General features: G+C 50.9%; 1 long non-coding RNA gene across 1 annotated transcript in view; it reads right to left on the reverse strand.

Moving 5' to 3' along the window:
* The window catches only part of LOC122237805, an 86,423-nt gene that overhangs the window by 19,947 nt on the left and 41,079 nt on the right, over window positions 1-25,397 (reverse strand). The window contains exons 2-3 of the long non-coding RNA XR_006216442.1: window positions 3,048-3,326; window positions 765-788 (exon numbers count right to left, since the gene is read on the reverse strand). This is a non-coding gene — a long non-coding RNA (uncharacterized LOC122237805). The remainder of the gene's footprint in view (window positions 1-764; window positions 789-3,047; window positions 3,327-25,397) is intronic.

Below are 25,397 nucleotides of genomic sequence, written 5' to 3' on the forward strand. Positions count from 1 at the left end.
TGCATGAATGCTCTCCCTTGCTGAGGGAGGTTGTGCGCATGTGGAATCATGCTACCTCCTGGAGCGGGAGTTGTGTGCATGCGTGAACACACTTGCGCCAGTAGGGAGAGCTGTGCACATGTGTGAACAGTCCCCCCCCCCCCGCCGTGGTATGGCACAGGGCCCATGCGCGAATGGCATCCCTCCCCAAGCAGGGGTTGCTCGCAAGCGTGAAAACCCTTCTGCCACGAGAGGTGCTGTGTGCATCTATGAACACCCTTCCTCCCTGAAGGGGATTTGTCTGCATGCATGAACACCCACCCACGCCAGAGTGTTGAAGAGGCATACGGGAACCACCTCTTATGCCGAAGGGGGTTGGGCGCATGCACGAACACCCTTCTGCACCCAAGGGTGGCGGGGCCCATGCGTGAATATTCTCTCATGCTGACGTGTCAAGGCACATAGGTCAACACCTTCCCATGCCAAAGGAGGGGGTGGGTGGTGCACATGGGTGAACGCCCTTCCGTCAGGAGGGGGGCCTTACACAAGAACAAACTCCTGTGCTAGTGAGGCAGGGTGCATGCAAAAACGCCCTCTGTGGCCAAGAAGGGTTGTGCGTGAGAACACCCTTCCACCCCGAGGGAGGGCTGTGCGCATCCGTGAACCCCTCACGTGCCGAGCAGGGCAGGGAGCATGAGTGAAACACCTCTCCTGCAGAGAGGGGGAGCAAGCATGACCTAACCGTTACCCTAAATCCTAAATGAAATGCTAATCCTAACCCTTACCTTAAGTGATGCGTGCTTCTTCAGCTGTGAAAGTGAAAAGAATCATTGATGAAATATCACATTTAATAGTGACAACACTTCTCCCTCTCCCAGGGGTGGTGCTGTTCACCGGTGACACCCTCCCTCGCTGAGGGGGTGGGGAGCATGTGTGAACCACCTCCCATACCGAGGGGGAGAGGGCACACGTGCCAACGCCCTCCCTCCCCGTGGGGGGGCTGTGCAAATGTGGGAATGCGTGAACACCCTTCAGAGCAGAAGGGGACAGGGCGCATGTGTGAACGCCCTCCTGTGCTGAAGGGAGCAGGGCCCATGCGTACATATTCTCCTGCACTGAGGGGTGGTGCTATTGCGTGAATACACTCTGGCGATGAGGGGGTGTGGAAGCACAACCAAACCCTTACCCTAACCGTTAATGGTAATGCTAACCCTAACCGTTACTTCAGAGATATCTGCTACTTCAGCTGGGAAAGTGAAAAGAACCATTCATGAAACGTCACACTTAATAGTGGCATCACTATTGCCTCATTGGAGGCACTCATTGGAGGCGCTCCACATGGGTGACCTTCTCCCACACGGAGGGGGGCTGTGCACATGCCTAAACACTCTCCAATGCTGAGACGGGTGGGGCACATGCCTGAACCATCTCCCATGCGGAGGTGGGGTGTGCCCATGAGTGAACACACTCCTCCACCGAGGGGTGGTGGTGCACATGTGTGAAAAATCTTCTGTCCCAAGGGGGGATCTGTGCATGCGTGAACGCCCTCTCCCACGGAAGTGGAGCAGGGCACATGCTTCAATATTTTCCCGCTCTGAGGGGCGGGGCAGGGAGAAAGGGTGTATACCCTCCCATGCTGAGGATGGTGGGGTAATGCGTGAAAACCTCCCACACAGAGGCGGTGAGCAAGCATGACCTAACCCTTACCCTAACCCCTAACTGTAATGGTAACCCTACCCTTACCTTAACAGATGCGTGTTCTTAAGCTGTGAAAGTGAAAACAGCCATCCATGAAACATCAGATTTAATAGTGGCATCACTACTCCCTCACTGAGTGGTGGCGCTGTGCACGGGTGACCCCTCCAGTGCCACAGGGGGGCAGGGCACATGCGTGAACCACCTCCCATGCTGGGCGGGGGGGCGGGGGTGGTGGTTCATGCACATACATGAACACCCTCCCATGCAGAGGGGGGACATCACTACTCCCTCACTGAGGGGGGGCCCGGCATATTGATGACCCCCTCCCATGCTGAGGTGTGGCAAGGTGCATGGGTGTCTCCCTCCCACACCTAATGGAGGGTGTAAGTGTGACCTAACCTTTGCCCTAACCCCTAACTCTAACTCTAATCCTAACCCTAACCCTAACTGTAACATATGACTGCTTCTTCAGTTCTGACAGTGAAAAAAGCTATTCACAAAATGTCAGGTTTAGTAGTGGCATCACTACCTCCTTGCTGATGGGGGGGGGGTGCAAGTGTGACACCCCTCCATCGCCAATGAGGGGTTCGAGCATTACACCCCTGCATCGCCAAGTAGGTGTACTGAGGCTGTTAGAGGGGCGAAAAATATGATTTGTGTACTGTAGGTGGCTGTTAGGGCTGTGGCGATGAGCATTCATAGTAGGGCTCAGGCATTGGTATATTATCTTAAGAACTGAATACCAAAACCAGACAACCAACTCCTAAGTTATGACTAGGTGAATTTCACAATAGAAGCAATAATGCTAGTATGTGCAACAAGAAATATTTGCCTTTCATAAGCTCCTATCAAAGCAGATAAACACGGATAGTTAACAATGAGATAAAAATAACCTAACTGTAAAGTCAATATCAAACCAATTGCTGACCCAACACAGATAGACAATCACACAAAGATGAAAAGAAGTAAAGGAAATCAGCGAACACAAACCCCGCCTGTTTACCAGTAAAATCACCTCTAGCATTTCTAGTATTAGAGGCCTTGCCTGCCCAGGGACATTCGTGAAATGGCCGTGGTATCCTGATCGTGCAAAGGTAGCATAATCACTTGTTTAGTGACATGAGTCACTAAATAGTGACTCATATGAATGGCCACACGAGGGTTTTACCGTCTCTTCCAATCGGTGAAATGGACCTTCCCGTGAAGAGGCGGGAATAGGACAAGACCCTATGGAGCTTTAATTCACTGGCCCAAAGAGACTACATCAATACAACCAATAGGGACAACACATCTCCCCATGGGCCAACAATTTAGGTTGTGGTGACCTCGGAGAATAAAATCCCCTCCGAGAGATTTAGATGTACACTTACCAGTCAAAAGTACAATCTCACTTAGTGATCCAAAATACTTGACCAACACTGTAGGTTCTGTACATGTACCCTGCTGGAGTTTCCTTTTGGGAGTGAGTTCTTGTTGTATCCACATTCAGTGCAGGGTTATGAAATGGTAGTGGTGGTGGTGGTGGTGGTGATGTTTTCTCCTCTTCCATAAAGAGTTGCAGGGTGACTACTTTTGGGAGCCAAGAGTAGCTGGGCTGCTCCTGGATCCCTCTCTACTTCAGGTTCCCTGTCGGGTGTCATAGCAGCGGCCTAGTGGAAAAATGAGAGAATATGTCAGAAGACACTCAGGTATTCAAAGATGTGAATAAAGAGCCTCCTGAAATACCATCAGAAGACTATGGGACAGTGCTACCATCCACAGTTACAGTCCAGTTTCTGGGAGCATGTAGGATGCGATAGAGGAATGCAGTATTTCAGTGGATGAGAGGTATCCAGCTGATAGAACAAATGCTGCACATCCCCGATGCTGGCTGGGGAAATGTCGTATATGTCTTCACCTATTCCAAAGATAACAAAAGAACAATGGATGAGACAGATGCCTGCTTCTTCAGGAATGAAAGTGAAAAGAGCCATCCAGGAAATGTCTGATTGAAAATGCTTTTAGGTACATTAATTTTTGAAAGAGAAAAAGACAGAACATAAGTGGGGCATGGGCAGAGAGAAAGAGACAGACAAACAGTATCTGAACCAGGCTCCAGATTCAGAGCCATCAGCACAGAGGCCACCCAGGGCTCAAAACCAGCAACCTAAAGACCACAACCCAAGATGAAGTGGGACGCTTAACCCAATGAGCCACCTAGGAGTCAAAGAAAACATCTGAATTAAAAGGAGTATCACGGCTACATCGCGGATAAAGTAGAGCTAATGGGGCACATTCATGAAGCCCTTGCACACTAAGGGTGGATTGAGATCATGACCTAAACTTTACACTGACACCTATTATTAATCCTAACCATAACCCTTACCTTAATAGATGTCTGCCTCTTCACCTGTGAAAGTGAAAATAGCCATTCAAGAAACATCAGTTTTAATACTGGCATCACTAATCCCAATCTAAGGTGTGGTGAGGACATGGGTGATGCCTTCGCATGCAGAAGGATTAGAGGGTGGCATGTGTGAACCCACCCCATGCACCAAAAAGGGATGGGGTGACACATAAAATCCTACCATACAAAGAGAAGGAGGAGTGACGGCGGGAAACACTCCAGAGCAAAGCTGGGTTGGGGAGAGACGAGAACAACCTCCAGTGCAGAGAGACTGGGGCAATATCAAGAACACACTCCCTCACAGATGGAGGGGGGTATCCAGGCATGAACACCCTCCCACTCCAAGTGCGGGTGCAAGCATGACCTACTCCTTGCCCTAACACTAAACCTATCACTAACCAAAATCCCAACACCTAAACCTAACACCTAATCCTAACCATAAATCTAATGCTAAACCCTGACACTACCCCTACCACTACCCCTAACCCTATCTCTAACTCTAACTAACCGTAAATGTAAACATAACCTAATTAACCCTAAACTTAACATTAACCCTCTAACCCTAACCCTATCACTCTAACCCTAAAACCCTAACCCTGATACTCTAACTCTAACACGCAAACCCTAAAACTAAAAAAACTAAAATTAACACTAACCTGAACCATAACACTCTAACAGTAACCCTAACGATAACCCCTAATCCAAATCCCTAACCCCTAACCCTAATCCAAGTCCTAGACCTAGCCCTAAACTTAACCCTTAACCTAATGCAAACCCTAACACTAATGCTAACACCTAGCTCTCTAACGATAATCCTAACTCTCAAACCCAAACCCTAAACCTAAGCCTAAACCAAGCCCAAACCTAATGCCTAAACCTAACTCTAACTCCAAACCCTAACCCATAACCATAATCCTAAACACTAACCATAACCCTAAACCCAACCCTAATGCATAAACCTAACTCTAATCCCTAACGCTAACCCCTAACACCAAACCCAATCCCAAACCCTAACCCAATGCCCACGACACACAGGAATGGTGTCACTTCAGCACTGGTGAAGTCCCTGGACCAAACATTAACCCTAGTTAATGCTCTCTCTGGATGGGGACCCAATTCCTATCTCTGAGAACACCACAAAGGGCCCAAAGCAGTGCAGGATTACTCGGCATGGAGCGGGGAACATCATCATGACATTTCCAAGGCCTGCATGGAGCTGCACAAGGTGGTTGATGAGCCCCAACTGAAGATGACACACACATTAGGCTGGCCCTGGCACGAAAAGACGAAGCCTGAACAGCCTGCTCCGATGAGGCCTACACTCAATCCTCTGGGGAGACCACTACTGTGCTGGAGTTTCAGCGCTTGAAGCTTCCTGGGACCTAACCCTAAGCTTAACCGTGACACTCAACATACCGCTCAACCTAAACCTCACCCCAACTCTAAACTTAACCCTACACCTGACCCGCACCCGGGCATGGACCCTCATTCAGACCTCCAGGGTGATCACGGCACTGGTGTCGCTTCTGCCCTGGCAATGTCCCTGGACCGAACCGTAACCTTGACTAAAGCTCTCTCCCAATGGGGACCCAATTCCTAAGTCTGAGGACATGATGGACATGGGGCCCAGAAGCGGAGGAGGATTACTCACCATAGAACCTGGAACATCACCATGTCATTTCCAAAGACCAGAAGGAGATTCACAGAGGACTTCTTGAATACTAACCGAGGAGTGGCCCTGGCACCCAAAACTCAGCCTGTCTGGGACCCTCCAAAAAACCCTCCACTCAGCCCTGTGGGGAGACCACTGCCCTACTGGGGGTATTGTGCCAGAAGACTCCTGTGACCAAATCCTAATCTTAACGGTGACCCTCAGTATACATGTGAACCTAAACCTCACCTCATCTTTAACCCTCACCCTACACCTGACCCGCACCGCACATGGGCCCTCACTTCATCAATCCAAGGAGATCACCAAACTGGTGTCGTTTTGGCCCTGGAGACATCCCCCGAACCCTAATCCTAACTAAGGGTCTTTCCCAAGGGGGACCCAATTCCAAAGTCTGAAAACACCACCACTATGGAGCCAAGAAGACGTGAAGGATTACTCGCCATGTGAAACACTGGCGAGTAATCCAACATTCCAACATTCTCCTGGAAGGAGAAGCACTAGGGGTTGCTGAGGCCAAACCAAAGAGTGGCCCACACCTGAGGCTGGCACAGGCACCCAAAAACTAAGCTGACAAGCACCCTCCAATGCGGTCTCCACACAGCCATCCGGGGAGACGACAGCCCTGCTGGGGGTTCAGCGCCTGGAGCCTCCTGGGACCTAACCCTAACCTTAACTGTGACCCTCAGTATACACCTGAAGCTAAACCTCACGTCAACCTTAACCGTCACCCTACACCTGACCCATACCTGTGTATGGGCCCTAACTTCAGCCTCCATGGAGATCTCAGGACAGCTGTCACTTTCGCCTTTGCTACATCCCTGGTCCAATCCCTAACCCTAGCTAAGGGTCTCTCCCAGTGGGGACCCAAATCCTCAGTCTGAGAACACCACAATCATGGGGCCCAAGAGCAGTGCAGAATTACTCAGCATGGAACGTGGAATATTACCATGTTATATTCAAAGCCCAGATGGAGTTACACAAGGGGATTGCTGAGGCCCAAACAAAGAGTGGCCCACACAAGAGGTTGGTGTTCACATGCAAAGACTAAGCCTGTCAGGCACCTTCCACGCAGCCTCCACTCAGCCCTCCAGGGATACCATGCCCTACTGGGGATTCAGGAATTGGAGGCTCCTGGGACCTAATCCTAAACTTAACCTTGACTCTCACAGTAGAACTCAACCTAAACCGCACCCAAACTCTAACCCTAACCCTTTACCAGACCCGCACCTGTGCATGGGCCATCACTTCAGCCATCCAGGGAGATTACAGGACCATTGTCACTTCGGCTCTGGCGACATCCTAGGACCTAACTCTAAGCCTAGCTAAAGATCTCTCCCGAAGGGGACCCAATTCCTAAGGCTGAGAACATAACGCACATGGGGCCCAGAAGTGGTGCAGGATAACTTGACACAGAACATAGAACATCACCATGTCATTCCCACTGCCGGGGCAGAGCTGAACAAGGGGTTTGGTGAAGCCAAACAGAAGAGTGGTCCACATATGAGGCAGGCGGAGGCAACCAAAGACTAAGCCTGACCCAGCACCCTCCCATGCAGCCTTCACTCAGGCCTCCAGAGAGACCTATGTAGTGCTGGGGGTTTAGTTCCTGAGCCTCCTGGGAACTATCTCTAACCCTGACCTTGACCTGCAACTTATCCCTGAACACAAACCTCACCCCAACTGTAACCATAACCCTACACCTGACTGCACCTGCGCATGGGCCCTCACTTCAACCCTTCAGGGAGATCACGGGACTGGTGTCGCTTTGGCCCTGAAGACGTCCATGGACAGAACCCTAACCCTAGCTAAGGCTCTCTCCTGATGGGGACCCAATTCCGTAGTGTGAGAACACGAGCACATGGGGCCCATAAGCAATGCAGGATTTTCCAGCGTAGAATGTGTAACATCACCATGGTATTTCCAAACCCCAGATGGAGCTGGACAAGGGGCTTGCAGAGGCCCAACTGAAGAGTGGCCCACACCCAAGGCTGGCCATGGCACCCAAAGCCTAAGCCTGACTGGCACCCTTCCATGCACCCTCCACTCAGCCATCTTGGGAGACCACTGCCCTGATGGGGGTTCGGGGCTTGGAGACTCCTAGGTCCTAACCCTAACCGTAATCTTGAACCTCATAGTACCTCTCAACCTAAACTTCACCTCAAATGTAACCCTCACCATACACCTGAGCCACACCCGTGCATGGGCCCTCACTTCAGCCCTCCAGAGAGATAACAGGACTGGTGTCACTTTGGCCCAATATACAACACTGAACCTAACGCTAACCCTAGGTAATGATCTCTTCCAATGGGGACCCAATTTCTAAATCAGAGAACACCACTCACATAGGGCTGAGAAGAGGAGCAAGATTACTCGGCATGGAACATGGAATATTGCCATGGCATTTCCAAAGCCTGGACAGAGGTAAACAAGGAGGTTTCTGAAGCCCAAATGATGAGTGGCCCACACAAGACACTGGGGCTGGCACCCACAGACTAAGCTTACCGGCACCTTCTGATGTACCCTCCACTCACCCTTCCAGGGAGACCACTTCCCTGCTGGGTGTTCAGCGCCAGCAGTCTCCTGGGACCTAACCCTAAACTTAACCATGACCCTCACCATAGAACTCAACTAAACTGCACCCCAACTCTAACCTTAACCCTACAACTGACTCGCACCAGCGCATGGACCCTCACTTCAGCCCTCCAGGGAGATCATGGGACTGGTGTTGCTTTGGCCCTAGTGATATCCCTAGACCAAACGCTAACTCAAGCTAAGGTTCTCTCCTGATGAGGACCCAATTCCTGAGTCTGAGATCACCACCAACATGGGTCCCAGAAGATTTGCAAGATTACTTGACATGGAACATGGAACACCACCATGTTTTTTACAAAGCATGGATGGAGCTGTACAAGGGAGTTTCTGAGGTTCAACCAAAGAGTGACCCACACCCGAGCCTGGCCCTGGCACCCAAAGACTAAACCTGACTGGCACCTTCTCATGCACCCTACACTCAGCCCTCTGGAGAGGTCACTGCTCTGCTGCAGTATAAGTGCCTGGAGCCTCCTTGGACCAAACCCAAACCCAAAACATGACCCGCATCTTATCCCTCAAGCTAAACGTCACCCGAACTCTAAACCTGACTCACACCCACGCATAGGCCCTCAAAACATCCCTCTAGGAAAATCACGGGAATGGTGTTGCTTTGGCTCTATCTATGTCCTTGACCAAACCCTAATCCTAGCTAAGGATCTCTCCTTTGGAATTAGGGGAACCACGCACATGGGGCGCAGACACAGTGCAGGATTACTCGGCATGGAATGTGGAACATCACCACTTCCCAGATGGGGGTTCAGCACCTGGAGCCTCCTGGGACCTAACCCTAGCCCTAACCTTGACCCGCACCATACCCCTCAATCTACCCCAAGGGTACCCCAAGTGTACCCTCACCCTACACCTGAACCGCACTGGTGCACAGGCCCTCACTTCAGCCCTCAGGGAAAACACGGGACTGGTATCGTGTAGGCCCTGGTGCCATGCATGGATTGAACCCTAACCCGAGCTAAGGCTCCCTTTCGATGGAGACCCAATTAAGAAGTCTGAGAACACCACACATGTGGGGCCGAGAAGAAATGCAGGTTTTCTCAACATGGAATATGTAACATGACCGTGTCATTTCTAAATTCTGGATGGAGTTGAACAAAGGGGGTGCTACAGCACAACTGCAGAGTGGTCCAAAACCAAGGCTGGCCCTTGCACCCAAAGACTAGGACTGACTGGCACCCACCCATCAGCCCTCCACACAGACCCTGGGGAGTCCACTGCCCTGATGCGGTTCAGTGCCTGGAGCCTCCTCGGACCTAAGCCTAACCTTAACCTTGACCCGCACATTAACCGTCAACCTAAACCTCACCCTAACACTAACCCTAACCTTACACCTGACTCGAACCTGCGCAAGGGCCCTCACTTCAGAACTCGAGGGCAATCACGGGACTCCTGTTGCTTTGGACCTATCTATGTCCCTGGACAGAATGCTAGATTATCTCAGACTCTCTCCCGATGGGCAACCAATACCTACGTCTGAGAACACCAGGCAAATGGGGCCCTGAAGTGGTGAGAAATTACACAGCATGGATCATAGAACTTCACCATGTCATGCCTAAACCCCAGATGGAGCTGTACAAGGGGGTTGCTGACGCCCAACTGAAGAGTGGCCCATACAAGAGGCTTGCCCTGGCACTGAAAGACAAAGACTGACCAGCACGATGCCATTTGGTCTCCACAGAGACCTTCGGGGAAACTATATCCCTGCTGGGGTTTCTGGGTCTGGAGCTTCCTGGGACCTAACCCTAACCCTAACTGTGACCTTCAACCTACTCTTCAACCTAACCATCACCCTTACTCCCTTACTCTAAACCTTACCCTCACCCACGCATGGACCCTCATTTCACCCCTCCAGGGAGATAACCAGAGGGGTGTCAAACTCACCCCAACTGTAACGCTAACCCTACAGCTGACCCACACCTGTGCGTGGGCTTTCATTCAGCCCTCCAAGGAGATAACAGGATTGGTGTCTCTTCAGCCTTGCTTATGTCCCTGAACCAAAACCTCACCCTAGCTATGGCTCTCTCCCAATGAGGATCCAGTTCTTAAGTCTGAGAACACCACGCACATAAAGTGAAAACCACTCTAGTATTATTCGGTATGGAATTGGATCATCATCATGTCATTTCCATTGCCTGGATGGAGCTGTACAAGGAGGTTGCTGACACTTAACTGAAGAGTGGCACACACGGGAGGCTGTCCCTGGCACAGAAAGGCTAAGTCTGAACTGAATGCTCCCATGCAGCCTCCACACCGCCCTCCGTGGAGACCACTGCACTGCTAGGAGTTCACTGCCTAGAACCTCCTGGGAACTAACCCTAACACTAACAGTGACCCTCAACATACCCCTCAACCTAAACTTCACACCAACTCTAAACACAACCCTACAACTGACACGCACTCGCACAAGAGCACTCACTTCAACCCTTCAGGGCAATAACGGGACTCATGTCACTATGGCCCTATCTACGTCCTTCAGAAGTACGCTAACCCTAGCTAAGGCTCTCTCCCAATGAGGACCAAATTCCTAAGTCTGATATCACCATGCATATTGGGCCCAGAAGCGGTGCAGCAATACTGGTCATGGAACGTGGAACATCACCAGGTACTATCCAAAGCAGAGAGGGAGCTGCACAAGTGGTTTGCTAAGGCCCAACTGAAGAGTGGCCCACACCTGAGGCTGGCCCTGGCACCCAAAGACTAAGCCTAACTGGCACCCTAGTATGCTCTCTACACTCAGCCATCCAGGGAGACCCACTGCACTGGTTGGGTTTCAGTATCTGGGGCCTCCTTGGAACTACCCCTAACCCTATCCATGACCCTCACCATACTCCTCAACCTAAACCTCACCCTAACTCTAATGCTAACCCTATACCAGACCCTCACCTGCACGTTGGCCCTCATTCAGGCCCCACTGAGATAACTGGACTGGTGTAGTTTTGGCACTGCTTACGGCCCTGGACCTAATGCCAATTCTAAGCAAGGCTCTCTCCCTATGATGACCCAATTATTAAGTCTGAGGATACCACACACATGGGGTCCAGAAGAGAAGCAGGATTACTCGGCATGGAACGTGGAATATCACCATGTAATATCTGAAGCCCAAGTGTACTTACAGAAGCGGTTCCTGAGGCTCAACCAAAGATTGGCCCAAAAAGGAGGCTTGCCCTGGCACTCAAAGACTAAGCATGACCGACACCTTCCCAGGTGTCCCCCACTGTGCCCTCTGGGGAGACCACTGCACTGCTGGCAGTTCAGTGCCTGGAGCCACCTGGGATGTAACCCTAACCCTAGTACTGACCAGAAACATACATATCAACCTCAAACTCACCCCAACTGTAATGCTAACCCTACACCTGACCCGCACCTGTTCATGGGCCTTCATTCAGCCCTCCATGGAGATAACGGGACTGGTGTCACTTCGACCCTGCTTATATTCCTGGAATGAACCCTCACTCTAGCTATGGCTCTCCCAATGGGGATCCAGTTCCTAACTCTGAGAACAACACGGAAATAGGGCCCAAACCCCCTTAGTATTATTCAGTATGGAATTGGCACATCATCATGTCATTTCCACTGCCAGAATGGAGCTGCACAAGGCAGTTGATGAGGCCTAACTAAAGAGTTGACCATCAGGGAGGCTGGCACTGGCACGCAAAGACTAAGTCTTAACTGAAAGCTCCCATGCAGCCTCCACTCAGCCCTCTGTGGAGACCACTCCCCTGCTAGGTGTTCACCGCCTAGAACCTCCTGGGACCTAATCCCAACACTAACCCTGACCCTCACCATGATGTGTGATATCACCACGCATATGGGGCCCATAAGCGATGCAGTGTTACTTGCCATTGAACGAGACACATCACCAGGTAATTTCTGAATTCCAGAGGGAGCAGAGCAAGGCGGTTGCTGAGGCCCAACCGAAGAGTGTCCCTCACCAAGGCTGGCCCGGGCATCAAAAGACCAAGCCTGACTGGCACCTAACATGTGCCCTCCACTCAGCTCTCCGGGGAGATAAGTACACTGCTGGTGCTTCAGCGCCTGAATCCACTGGGGACAAAATATTGACCATAACGATACAAATCAACCTCAGCCTCACCTCAGGTCTAACGCTAACCCTACACCTGACCTGCACCCATGCATGCTCTCTATGGAGATAACGGGAATGGATTCGCTTCAGCCCTTCTTATGTCCCTGGGCCAAACCCTCACCATAGTTATTGCTCTCTCCCAATGGGGATCCGGTTCCTAACTCTGAGAACAACACGAAAATAGGGCCCAAACCCCTGCAGTATTGTTCAGGATGGAATTGGAATATCATCATGTCATTTCCACTGTTGTAATGGAGCTGCACAAGGACGTTGTTGAGGCCCACTTGAAGAGTGACCCACATGGGAAGCTGGTCCTGGCACGCAAAGACTAAGTTTGAACTGAAGGCTCCCATGCAGCCTCCTCTCAGCCCTCCGTAGAGACCATATAACTGCTTGGGGTTCAGCATCTGGAGCCTCCTTAGATCTACCCCTAACCCTAACCGTGACCCTGAACATACTCCATGCTACCAGGCATGGGCCCTCTCTCAGACCTCCATGGAGATTACTGGATTGTTGTTGCTTCTGCCTTGCTTATGTCCCTGGATCAAACCATAACCCTAGCTATGGCTCAATCCTGATGGGGACCCAATTCCTAACTCGGAGAATATCACAGACATGGGACCCAGAATTGGTGCAGGATTACTCCGTATGGAAGGTTACCATCACCATGTCATGTCCTAGCCCAGATGTGCACTAGGGAGTTGTGAGGCCCAACCAAAGAGTGACATACACCTGATGCTGGCCTTGGTACCCAAAGACTAAGCATGACTGACACCCTACCATGCGCCCTCAACCCAGCCCTCCAGGGAGACCATTGCACTGCTTGGACCTCAGCATATGGGGCCTCCTTGGACTTACCCATAACCCTAAACATGACCCTCTCCATACTCCTCAATCTAAACCTCACCCCAACACTAACACTAACCTATACCTGACTCTCACCCCTGCATGGGACCTCATTCAGTCCCCCATGGAGATAACTGGACTAGTGTAGCTTTGGCCCTGCTTACGGCCCTGGAAAGAACCTCAACTCAATCAAAGGCTCTCTCCTAATGGTGACCCAATTCTTAAGTCTGAAGATACCACACACATGGGGTCCAGAAGAGGAGCAGGATTACTCAGCATGGAACATGTAATATCACCATGTAATATCCAAAGCCCAGATGTACTTGCAGAAGCAGTTGCTGAGGCTCAACCAAAGAGTGGCCCACAAAGGAGGTTTGCCCTGTCACTCAGACTAACAATGACTGACACCCTCCAATGTGCCCTACACTTAGCCCTACGGGGAGACCACTGCACTGCTAGTGTTTCACCACCTAGAACCTCCTGGGACCTAACTCTAACACTGACAGTGACCCTCACCATAACCTGGACCTAAACTTCACAATAACTCTAACCGTGAACCTACACATGACACGCATTTCTTGCATGAGCCCTCACTTCAGCCCTCCAGGGTGATCATGGGAGTCGTGTCGCTTCGGCCCTATCTACATCCCTGGGCCAAACCCTAACTCTAGCTAAGGCTCTCTCCCAATTATGACCAATTCCTAACTCTAATATCACCACACATATGGGGCCCAGAGCAGTGCAATGTTACTCGCCATGGAACGTGGAACATCACCAGGTAATTTCTGAAGCCCAGAGGGAGATGCACAAGGGATTTGCTGAGGCCCAAGCAAAGAATGGCCCAAAACTGAGGCTGGCCCTGGCATTCAAAGACTAAGCCTGACTGGCACCCTACCATGCACCCTCCAGTTAGCTCTTTAGGGAGACACTTGCACTACTTGGGGTTTAGCATCTGTTGTCTCCTTGGACCTACCCCTAACCCTAACCATGACCCTCTTCATACTCCTCTATCTAAAACTCGTTCCAACACTAACGCTAAACGTACAACTGACGTTCACCTGAGAACTGGCCATCATTCAGCACCCCATGAATCAGCCCTATCTACGTCCCTGGGCCGAAACCCAAGACTACTTAGGACTCTCTCCCAATCCATACAGAACACTACACTGCTTGTGTTTCCGCATCTGCAGCCTCCTTGGCCCTACCCCTAACCCTAACCATGACCCTCACCATACTCCTCAACCTAATCTCACACCAACTGGAAACATAATCCTACACCTGACAAGCATTTGCGCATGGGCCGTCACATCAGCCCTCAAGGGCAATCAAGTGAGTGGCCCTATCTGTCCCTGGGCCAAACCCTAACCCTACTTATGGCTCACTGCCAATGGGGATCCAATTCTGAAATCTGAGAGACCACACACAAGAGGCACAAAGTGGTGCAGGAGCACTCGGCATGGAAGGTGGAGCATAAACAAGTCATTTCCAATGCACTCAAGAGCTGCACAATGGGGTTGCTGAGGCCCAGCTGAAGAGTAGCTTACACGCAAGGCTGGCCCTGCCACCTAAAGAGTAAGCCTGAATGGCACCCTTCCATGCGCCCTCCACCGAGCACTCCAGGGAGACCACTGCAATGCTTTGGTTTCAGCACGTTGGGCCTCCTGGAACCTAACCCTAACCCTAACCATGACCCATGCCATAATCCTCAACCTAAACCTCAACCCAACTCTAACTCTACCCCTACACCTGACCCACACCCGTGCATGGGCCCTCATTCAACCCTCCATGGAGAAAACTGGATTTTGTGGCTTTGGCCTTGCTTACGTCACTGGATCAAACCGTAACCCAAGCTATGGCTCACCTCCGATTGGGACCCAATTCCTAACCCAGAGAACACCACGCATATAGGGCCCAGAGGCAGTGCAGAATTACTAGGCATGGAACGTGGAATATCACCATGTCATTATCAAAGCCCCTAGTGAGATGCACAAGGGGGTCACTGAGTCCCAACCAAAGAGTGGCCCACACCCGAGGCTGGCCCTGGCACCCAAAGACTAAGCATTACTTGCACCCTCCCATGTGCCCTCCACTGAGTCCTCCAGGGAAACAACTGCACTGCTTTGGTTTCAGCACCTTGGGCCTCCTTGAACCTAACCCCAACCCTAAGAGTGTCCCTCCCCATACTCCAAAAGTTAAACTTCACCCCAATGCTAACCTTACACCTGACCCTCACCCACACATGGACTCTCATACAGACCTGCATGGAGATAATGGGCTGGTGTAGCTTCACCCATGCTTATGTCACTGTACCGAGCCCTAACTCTAGCTAAGGCTGTAAGGGTTAAATTGTACTGTAGGGCTAACGCTTAGCTTGAAAGATAACTTTGTTCTGACACTGAAGGTCAAAAGGTAACAACCTTGCTTTTACTCTTGTAAATCATACTTCATACTCTTGTGAATCAGGCTTTACCAATGAAGGAAACAAAACCTCAAAAAAGAGCATCAGAGACAAGGTCAAGGAGATCCACTGGTTGCAACTTAGTGGCAGAAAGTCTAAAATAATCACCTCATTCGATAACTGTTTCTGACTCATCTGGGAACTGTTTCTCTGTTCTGTTCCCAGATAATGATAAAACAATGTGATCGGCTTTAAAAACTCTGTACCCCGGCTGTTCGAGGCCACACTCTTATCAAGAGTGTTGGTCCCGATCGGTCGGCCTTGCCTCTCATTGTAATAAACTTTGTTGCAACTGTCACTGGTGCCCGTAGCATTCTGTTTCAGGAGTCGTGTGGATGCAACAAGGCTCTCTCCCGATGGTGACCCAATTCTTAAGTCTGAGGATACCACACACATGGGGTCCAGAAGAGGAGCAGGATTACTCGGCATGGAATGTGGAATGTCAAAATGTAATATGCAAAGCCCAGATATAGTTGCAGAAGGGGTTGCTGAGGCGCAACCCAAGGGTGGTCCACAAAGGTGGCACGCCCTGGCACTCAAAGACTAAGCATGACCAACACCTTCCCATGTGCCCTCTACTGAGCCCTCCAGGGAAACCACTGCACTGCTGCTGGTTCAGCGCATGAGGCCAATCGGGATGTAAACCCAACCCTAATATTTCCAGAACCATACACATCATTGTCCACCTCACCCCAACTCTGACACTAACCCTACAGATGACACGAACCCCTGCATGGGCCCTCATTTTGCCCTCCATGGAGATAACAGGACTTGTGTCGCTTTGGCCCTGCTTATGATCCCTGATCGAACCCCAATAATACCTATGGCTGACTCCTGATGGTGATCCAATTCCTAAATCTGAGAAGAGCACACACGTGGGGCAAAAAGCAGTGTAGGATTACTCAGCATGACATGTGGAGCATAATCATGTCATTTCCACTGCCCGCATGGAGCTGCACTAAGGGGTTGCTGAGACCCAACTGAAGAGTGTCCCACACCAGAGGCTTGCCCTGGCACTCAAACACAAAGCCTGAACAGTACAATTTCATGTGGCTTCCACTCAGCCCTTCTGGGAGACCACATCCCTGCTGAGGTTTTTGCGCCTGGAGCCTCCTGAGACCCAAACTAACAGTGACCTTCAACCTACTCCTCAATCTAAAGATCACCCTAATCTAAACATTACCCTAAAACTGACCCACACCCTCGCATGGGCCCTCACTTCAATATTCCAGGGACATCAAAGGACTGCTGTTGCTTCGGCCCTGCTTACGTCCCTGGACAGAACCCTAACTCTAGCTAAGACTCTCTCCCGATGGTGACCCAGTACTTAAGTCTGAGGATGCCACACACATGGGGTCCAGGAGAGGACCACGATTACTCGGCATGGAATGTGGAATATCACCATGTAATATCCAAATCCCAGATGTCATTGCAGAAGGGGGCTGCTGAGGCTCAACCAAAGAGTGGTCCACAAAGGAGGCTCTCCCTGGCACTCAAAGACTAAGCACAACCAACACCCTCCTATGTGCCCTCCACTGTGCCCTCGGGGGAGACCACTGCACTGCTGCTGGTTCAGCACAGGAGGCCACCTCGGATGTAACCCCAACCCTAATAATTACCAAAACCATACACATCATCCTCAACCTCACTCAACTCTAACACTAACCCTAATATGACCCGCACCCATGCATGGGCCCTCATTCAGCACTCCATGGAGTCAATGGGACTAGTGTCACTTCAGCCCTGCTTATGTCCCTTGACCGAATCCCAACCCTACCTATGGTTCCCTCATGATGGGGATCAAATTCCTAACTCTGAGAAGACCACACACATGGGGTCCAAAGCAGTGCAGGATTACACGGCATGGGACGTGGAGCATAATGTCATTTCAACTGCCTGCATAGAGCTGCACAAGGGGGTTGCTGAGGCCCAACTGAAGAGTGGCCCACACCGGAGACTTGCCCTGGCACTCAAAGACAAATCCTGACCAGCACGATCCCTGTTGCCTCCACTCAGTCCTTCTTGGAGACCACATCCCTGCTGGTGTTTTGGCACCTGGAGCCTCCTGGCACCTAACCCTAACCATGACCTTCAACGTACCTCTAAACCTAAAGATCACCCCTACTGAACATAACCCTGCAACTGACCCGCACCCTCACATGGCCCCTCACTTCAACACTCCAGGGAGATCAAGGGACTGCTGTTGCTTCGGCCCTGCTTACGTCCCTGGACCGAACCCTAACTCTAGGTAAGTCTCTCTCCTGATGGTGACACAATTCTTAAGTCTGTGGACACCACACACATGGGGTTCAGAAGAGGAGCAGTATTCCTCAGCATGGAACATGGATCATGACCAGGTAATTTCCAAAGCGCAGAGGGAGCTGCACAGTGGGGTTGCTGAGGCCCAACCGAAGAGTGGCCCACACCCAAGGCAGGCCTTGGCACCCAAAATAAGAATTACTGGCACCCTCCCATGTGCCCTCCGCTGAGTGTTCCAGGGAGACAACTGCACTGGTTTGCTCTAAGGACCTTGGGCCTCCTGGAAGCTAACCCTAACCTGAAACATGACCCTCACCATACTCTTCAACCTAAACCTCACCCCAACTCTAACACTAACCCCACACCTGACCCACACCCGTGCATAGGCCTTCATTCAGTCCTCCATGGAGATAACTGAATTGTTGCCCCTGCCTTGCTTACATCCCTGGATCAAACCGTAACCCTAGCTATGGCTCACTCCCGATGGGGACCCAATTCCTAACTCAGAGCACACCACGCACGTAGCGCCCAGACGTGGTGCAAAATTACTTGGCAGGGAACGTGGAACATCACCATGGCATTTCCAAAGCCCAGAGGGAGCTGCACAAGGGGGTTGTTGAGGCTAAGCCGAAGAGTGGCTCACAACTGCAGCCGCCCTGACACCCAAAGACTAAGCCTTCCCTGCACCTTCCCTTGCGCCCTCCACTGAGCCCTCCAGTGAGACCACTTCACTGCGTTTGGTTCATCATTGGGGCCTCCTTGGACCTATCCCTAACCCTCACCATGTGTTTCATCATACTGCTCAACCTAAATCTCACATCAACTCTAAGGCTAACCCTACACCTGACCCTCACCCACGCATGGACCCTCACTTCAGGGGACTCATGTCGCTTCAGAATTATCTACATTCTGGATCAAATCCGAACTCTAGCAAAGGCTCTCTCAGGATGGTGACACAGATCTTAAGTCAGAGGACACCACACACATGTGGTTCAGAAGAAGAGCAGGATTACTCGGCATGGAATGTGGAACATGACAAGGTAATTTCCAAAGCCTAGAGGGAGCTTCACAAGGGTGTTGCTGAGGCCCAACTGAAGATTGGCCCCACTCGAGGCTGGCCCTGGAACCTAAAGACTAAGCCTGACTGGCACCCTCCCATGCGCTCTCCACTCAATACTCCAGGAGACCACTGCACTGCTCAGGTTTCCCTACTTAGAGCCTCTTAGAACTTAACCCAAACCCTAACCATGAACCTCGCCCTATTCCTCATCCTAAACCTCGCCCTAACACTAACACTAACCCTAGACCTGCCTGACCTGCTACCGCACATGGGCCCTCATTCAGACCTCCATGGAGATAACTGGATTGTTGTTGCTTTGGCCTTGCTTATGTCCCTGGATCAAACCGTAACCCTAGCTATGGCTCAATCCTGATGGGGACCCGATTCCTAACTGGGAGAACATCATACACATGGGGCCCAGAAGCAGTGCAGGATTATTCTGCATGGAACGGGAACATCACCATGTCATGTCCAAGCTCAGAGGGTGGTGCACAAAGGTCTTGCTAAAGCCCAGCCATAGAGTGACCCACACATGATGCTGGCACTGGCACCCAAAGACTAAGCCTGACCAGCACCTTCCCATGTGCCCTCCACTGAGCCTTCCAGGGAGACCACTGCACTGACTGGGATTCAGCACCTGGGGGCTGCTTGGAGCTATCCCTAACCCTAACCATGACCCTTACCGTACTCCTCAACCTAAACCTCACCCCAACACTAACGCTAACCCTACACCTAATGCGCACCTGTGAATGGGCTTTCATTGAGACCTCCGCAGAGATAAGGGAATTATTGTTGTTTCGACCTTGCTTACTTCCCTGGATCAAACCATTACCCTAGCTATGGCTAACTCCCATTGGGACCCAATTCCTAACTCGGAGAACATTATGCACATGGGGCCCAGAAGCAGTGCAGGATACTCCGCATGGAACGTCGACCATCACCATGTCATGTCCAAAGCCCCGAGGGAGGTGCACAAGGGGCTTGCTGAGGCCCAAACGAAAAGTGGCACACACACGAGCTGGTCGTGGCACCCAAAGACTAAGCATGACCATTACCCTCCCATGCACCATCCACTGAGTCCTCCAAGGAGACAACTGCACTGCTTTGGTTTCAGCACGTTAGGCCTCCTGGAACCAAACCCTAACCCTAAGCGTGACCCTTCCCGTACTCCTCAACCTATACTTCACCTCAACTCTAATGCTAACCCTACACCTGACCCTCACCCGCACATTGGCCCTCATACAGGCGTCTATGGAGATATTGGGACTAGTGTCGCTTGGCCCTGCTTATGTCCCTAGACGGAACCCTCACCATATCTATGGCTGTCTCCCAATGAGGATTCAGTTCCTAACTCTGACACACCACGCATATAGGCCAAAGCCTCAGTAGTATTATTTGGTATGGAATTGGAACATCATCATTTCATTTCCAGTGCCGGGATGGAGCTTCCCACAGAGGGTGCTCAGGCCAAACTGAAGCGTGGCACACATGGGAGGCTGGTCTTGAAACAAAGAATAAGTCTCAACTGAAGACTCCCATGCAGCCTCCACTCAGCCCTCTGTGGAGACCACTGCGATGCTTAGGGTTCACTGCCTGGAATTTCCTGGGCCCTAAAGTTAACACTAACCGTGATCCTCACCATACTCTGAACCTAAAACTCACTCCAACACTAACACTAACCCTACAACTGACCCTCACCTGCACACTGGCCATCATTCATCACCCCATGGAGGTAAGTAGAATGGTGTAGCTTCGACCATGCTTATGGCCCTGGATCGAAACCCAATTCTACCTAAGGCTCTCTCCTGATGGTGACCTGATTCTTAAGTGTGAGGATACCACACACATGGAGTCCAGAAAAAGAGCAGGATTACTTGGCATGGAACATGGAATATCACCATGTAATATCCAAAGCCCAAATGTTGTTTCAGAAGCGGTTCCTGAGGCTCAACTAAAGCGTGGCCCATGAAGGAGGCTCGCCCTGGCTCTCAAAGACTAAGCATGACTGAGACCCTCCCATGTGCCCAATATTGAGCCTCCTGGGGAGACCACTGCACTGCTGGTGCTTCAGCACCTGGAACCACCTGGGACATAACCTAACCATTATATTAACCGGAACCATACACATCATCCTCAAATTCACCCCAACTCTAAAGGTAACCCTACACCTGACCTGCAACCCTGCATGGGCGCTCATTCAGCCCTCCATGTAGGTAATGGGACTGGTGTCGCTTCGGTCCTGCTTATGTCCCTGGACCGAACCCTGACCCTAGCTATGGCTCTCCGCCAATGGGGATCCAGTTCCTAACTCTGAGAATACCATGCACATAGGGCCCAAACCCCTGCAGTATTCTTCAGTGCGGAATTGGAACATCATCATTTCATTTCCACTGCTGAGATGGAGCTGCAGAAGGAGGTGGCTGAGACCCAACTGAAGAATGCCACTCATGGGAGGCTGGCCCTGGCACACAAAGACTAAGTCTAAACGTAGGCTCCCATGCAGCTTCCACTCAGCCCTCCTTGGAGACCACTGCGTTGCTAGGGGTTCACCTTCTGGAAACTCCTGGGAACTAACTCTAACACTAAACTTGACCCTCACCATACCCCTCAACCTAAACTTCACACCAAATCTAACACTAACCCTACACCTGACCCACACCCAAGCATGGGCCCTATTGAGTCTTCCAGAGTGATCATGGGACTCATGTTTTTTTGGCCCTATCTACATCCCTGGGCCGATGCCTATCCCGAGCTATGGCTCTCTCCCATTGAGGACCAAATTCCTAAGTCTGAATCACCATGCATATGGGGTCCAGAAGCGCTGCAGCGTTACTCGCATAGAACGTGGAACATTGACAGGTAATTTCCAAAGTCCAGAGGAAGCTGCACAAAGGGTTTGCTGAGGCCCAACCAAAGATTGGCCCACAACCGATGGTGGCTTCAGCACCCAAAGACTAAGCCTGACTGGCACCCTACCATGCGACCTCCATTGAGTCCTCGAGTGAGACCACTGCACTGCTTGGGTTTCAGCACCTTGTGCCTCCTGGAACATAACCCAAACCCTAACCATGATCATCACCATATTCTTCAACCTCAACCTCACCCCACCTCCAAGGCTACACCTGACACCCTACACCTGACCCTCACCCGCGCATGGGCTCTCATTCAGACCTCCGTGTAGGTAATGGGATTGTTGTTGCTTTGGCCTTGCTTACTTCCCTGGACCAAACCCTAACCCTAGCTGTGTCTGAGTCCTGATGGGAATCCAATGCCAAACTCTGAGAGACCACACACATGGGGCCCAAAGGTTTGCAGGATTACTCGGCATGGATCCTGGAACATAATCATGTCATTTCCAATGCCCACAAGGAGCTGTACAAGGGGGTTCCTGAAGCACAACTGAAGAGTGGCTTACACCAGAGGACTGACTTGGCACTCAAAGACAAAGCCTGACCAGCACAATCCCATGTGGGCTCCACTCAGCCCTTCTGGGAGACCACATCCCTGGTGGGGTTGTTGTGCCTGGGGTCTTGTGAAACCTAGCACTAACCATGACATTCAAAGTACCCCTCAACCTAAACATCAACCCTACTCTAAACATAACCTACAACTGACCCACACCCTTGCAGGGGCCCTCACTTCAACCTTCCAGGGAGATCACGGGACTGCTGTCACTTCAGCCCTGCTTATGTCCCTGGACCAAACCTTAACTCCATTTGAGGCTGTGTCCCAATGCCGACCCAATACTTACTTCTATGCAAACCACACACATGGGGTTCAGAAGAGGAGCCAGATTCCTCGGCATGGAACGTGGAACATAACCAGGTAATTTCCAAAGCCCAGAGGGAGATGCACAAGGGGGTTGCTGAGGCTCAGCCTCAGACTAAGCCTGACCGGCACCCTCCCATGCTCCGTCCAGCCAGCCCTCTATGAGGACCACTGCACTTCTTGGGTTTCAGCACCTAGGGCCTCCTGGATCCTAATCCTAACTGTGACCCTCACTGTACTCCTTAACATAAACTTCACTCCAACTCTAATGCTAACCCTATATGTGACCCTCACCCGCGCATGGTCCCTTATTCAGCACCCAATGTAGATAACAGATGTAGTGTTGTTTCAGCCCTGATTACGGCCCTGAACCAAACCCTAACTCAAACTAAGGCTCTCTCCTGATGGTGAACCAATTCTTAAGCCTGAGGATACCACACACAATGGGTCCAGAAGAGGAGCAGGATTTCTTGGCGTGGAACAAAGAATATCACCATGTAATATCCAAAGCCCAGATGTTGCTGCGGAAGCAGTTGCTGAGGCTCAACCAAAGAGTGGCCCACAAGGGAGGCTTCCCCTGCACACAAAGACTAACCATGATGGGCAAACTCCAATGTGCCCTCCACTAAGCCCTCCAGGAAGCTCCCTGCACTGCTGATGGTTTATCGCCTGGAGCCGCCTGGGATGTCATCCCAAACCTAATAGTCACCAGAACCAAACACATCAATCTCAACCTCACCAGCACTAACCCTAACCCTACACACCCGTGCATGAGCCCTCATTCAGCCCTCCATGTAGATAACGGGACTGGTGTGGCTTCGGCCGTGCTTATGTCCCTGGAACCATCCCTCACCCTAGCTATAGCTCTCTCCCAATGGGGATTCGGTTCCTAACTCTGAGAACACCACGCACATAGCGCCCAATCCCTGCTGTATTGTTCAGGATGGAATTGGAACATCATCATGTCATTTGAACCGCCAGGATGGAGCTGCACAAGGAGGTTTCTGAGGCCCAACTGAAGAGTCACACACAAGGGATTCTGGTCCTGGCATGAAAAGACTAAGTCTGAACTGAAGGCTCCCATGCAGCCTCCACTCAGCCCTCAGTGGAGACAACTGCACTGCTAGGGGTTCACCGCCTGGAACCTACTGAGTCCTACCCCTAACAGTAACCGTGACCCTAAACATACCCTTCAACTTAAACTTCATACCAACTCTAGCCATAACCCTACAACCATAAACCTGGTTTATGGACACAGGGCCTTGTACATAGTGAGTACTCAGCACACACATGTTGAATCAATGAATGCATGCTCGGAAGCCAGACCTCTCAGATTCCCATTCCACCTCCACCACTTAAGGGCTTTGTGATTGGACAAGTTGTTTAATCTCTTTATGCTTCTTTGCTATTAAAAAAGGGTATCAGAATCCTTAATGAATTAGGCTGTTGTGAAGGGAAAATGAGCTTGTACATAGTAAGGTCTCATTCAGTAGGAGATTGGCAGCAGCAGCAGCAGAAGCAGCATTCACAAGCCTCATTTTCTGTCACACACAGTTAGGGCCACAATACCTTCTGATGGCCACACAGTGTAAATGCATGTGCACATTCACTTTGCCCTCCCTCCACCTTAGGTGGGAGGCTGGGGAGATATGGCCTGGAAAATCTTTTTCCTGCACTTGCCTTCCGGGTGCCACACACAGACATGATGCTCTCTGTGTCCTCGTCCCTACCTCCCTTTGAATTGGGTGCAGCTGCTCACCACAGCTGATTCAGCCACTGCCAGATATTCCATCAGGGCATTCTCCACCTCACTGGCCCAATTCAGCACCTGAAGGATCAATGACTCCTTGTCAGCTTCTGAGCAACTGGCAAGGCTGGGTGACCCAGGCCATAAAGTGTAATATTTTGGAGTGTCACATCTTACTTTGGTATGTAGGATAACTGTCTCAGGGAGCCCAGATACCTGTGACCTGCCTCTGTCTTGGGCCCCAAATATGAAGAATGGGCACTCCATGTAATAAATATGACACTCATGGGGCACCTGGGTAGCTGAGTGGGTGAAGCATCCGACTCCAGATCTGGTCATGATCTGGCAGGTTGTGAGTTTGAGCCCTGCATTGCGTTCTGTGTTGACAGCTCAGAGCCCGGAGCCTGCTTTAAATTCTGTGTCTCCCTCTCTTTCTGCCCCTTCTCCTCTCACACTCTGACTCTCTCTGCCCTCTCAAAAATAAATAAGGATTAAAAAAAAGAAATATGATAGTCACATGCTCCCCAAAGTTTTTTACCTCACTGCCTCTGGTCAGGGAAGAGGACACATGTTTAGTCATCCCTGAGCTCTGGGGCTTCATCTGAAACCTTCAGGAAAATTCTGCATCCTATTCCTCATTATATGAGCATGTTTTGGGAAAAAGAAGAAAAGACTCTCTATTGTCTAAATATACATGGAAATGGGGTGCTGTAGGATAATGTAAACTTTTTCCTAGAAAAATCACTTTATTTTACAAATATGTCCCATTCCTCCTTCTGCTTTCTCTCCAAGACTGCCAAATATTCATTCAACAAATGTTAAGTACCTGCTATGTG

Source organism: Panthera tigris, chromosome B1 (assembly GCF_018350195.1).
Source record: "Panthera tigris isolate Pti1 chromosome B1, P.tigris_Pti1_mat1.1, whole genome shotgun sequence".
In the NCBI taxonomy this organism is placed as follows: Eukaryota; Metazoa; Chordata; class Mammalia; order Carnivora; family Felidae; genus Panthera; species Panthera tigris.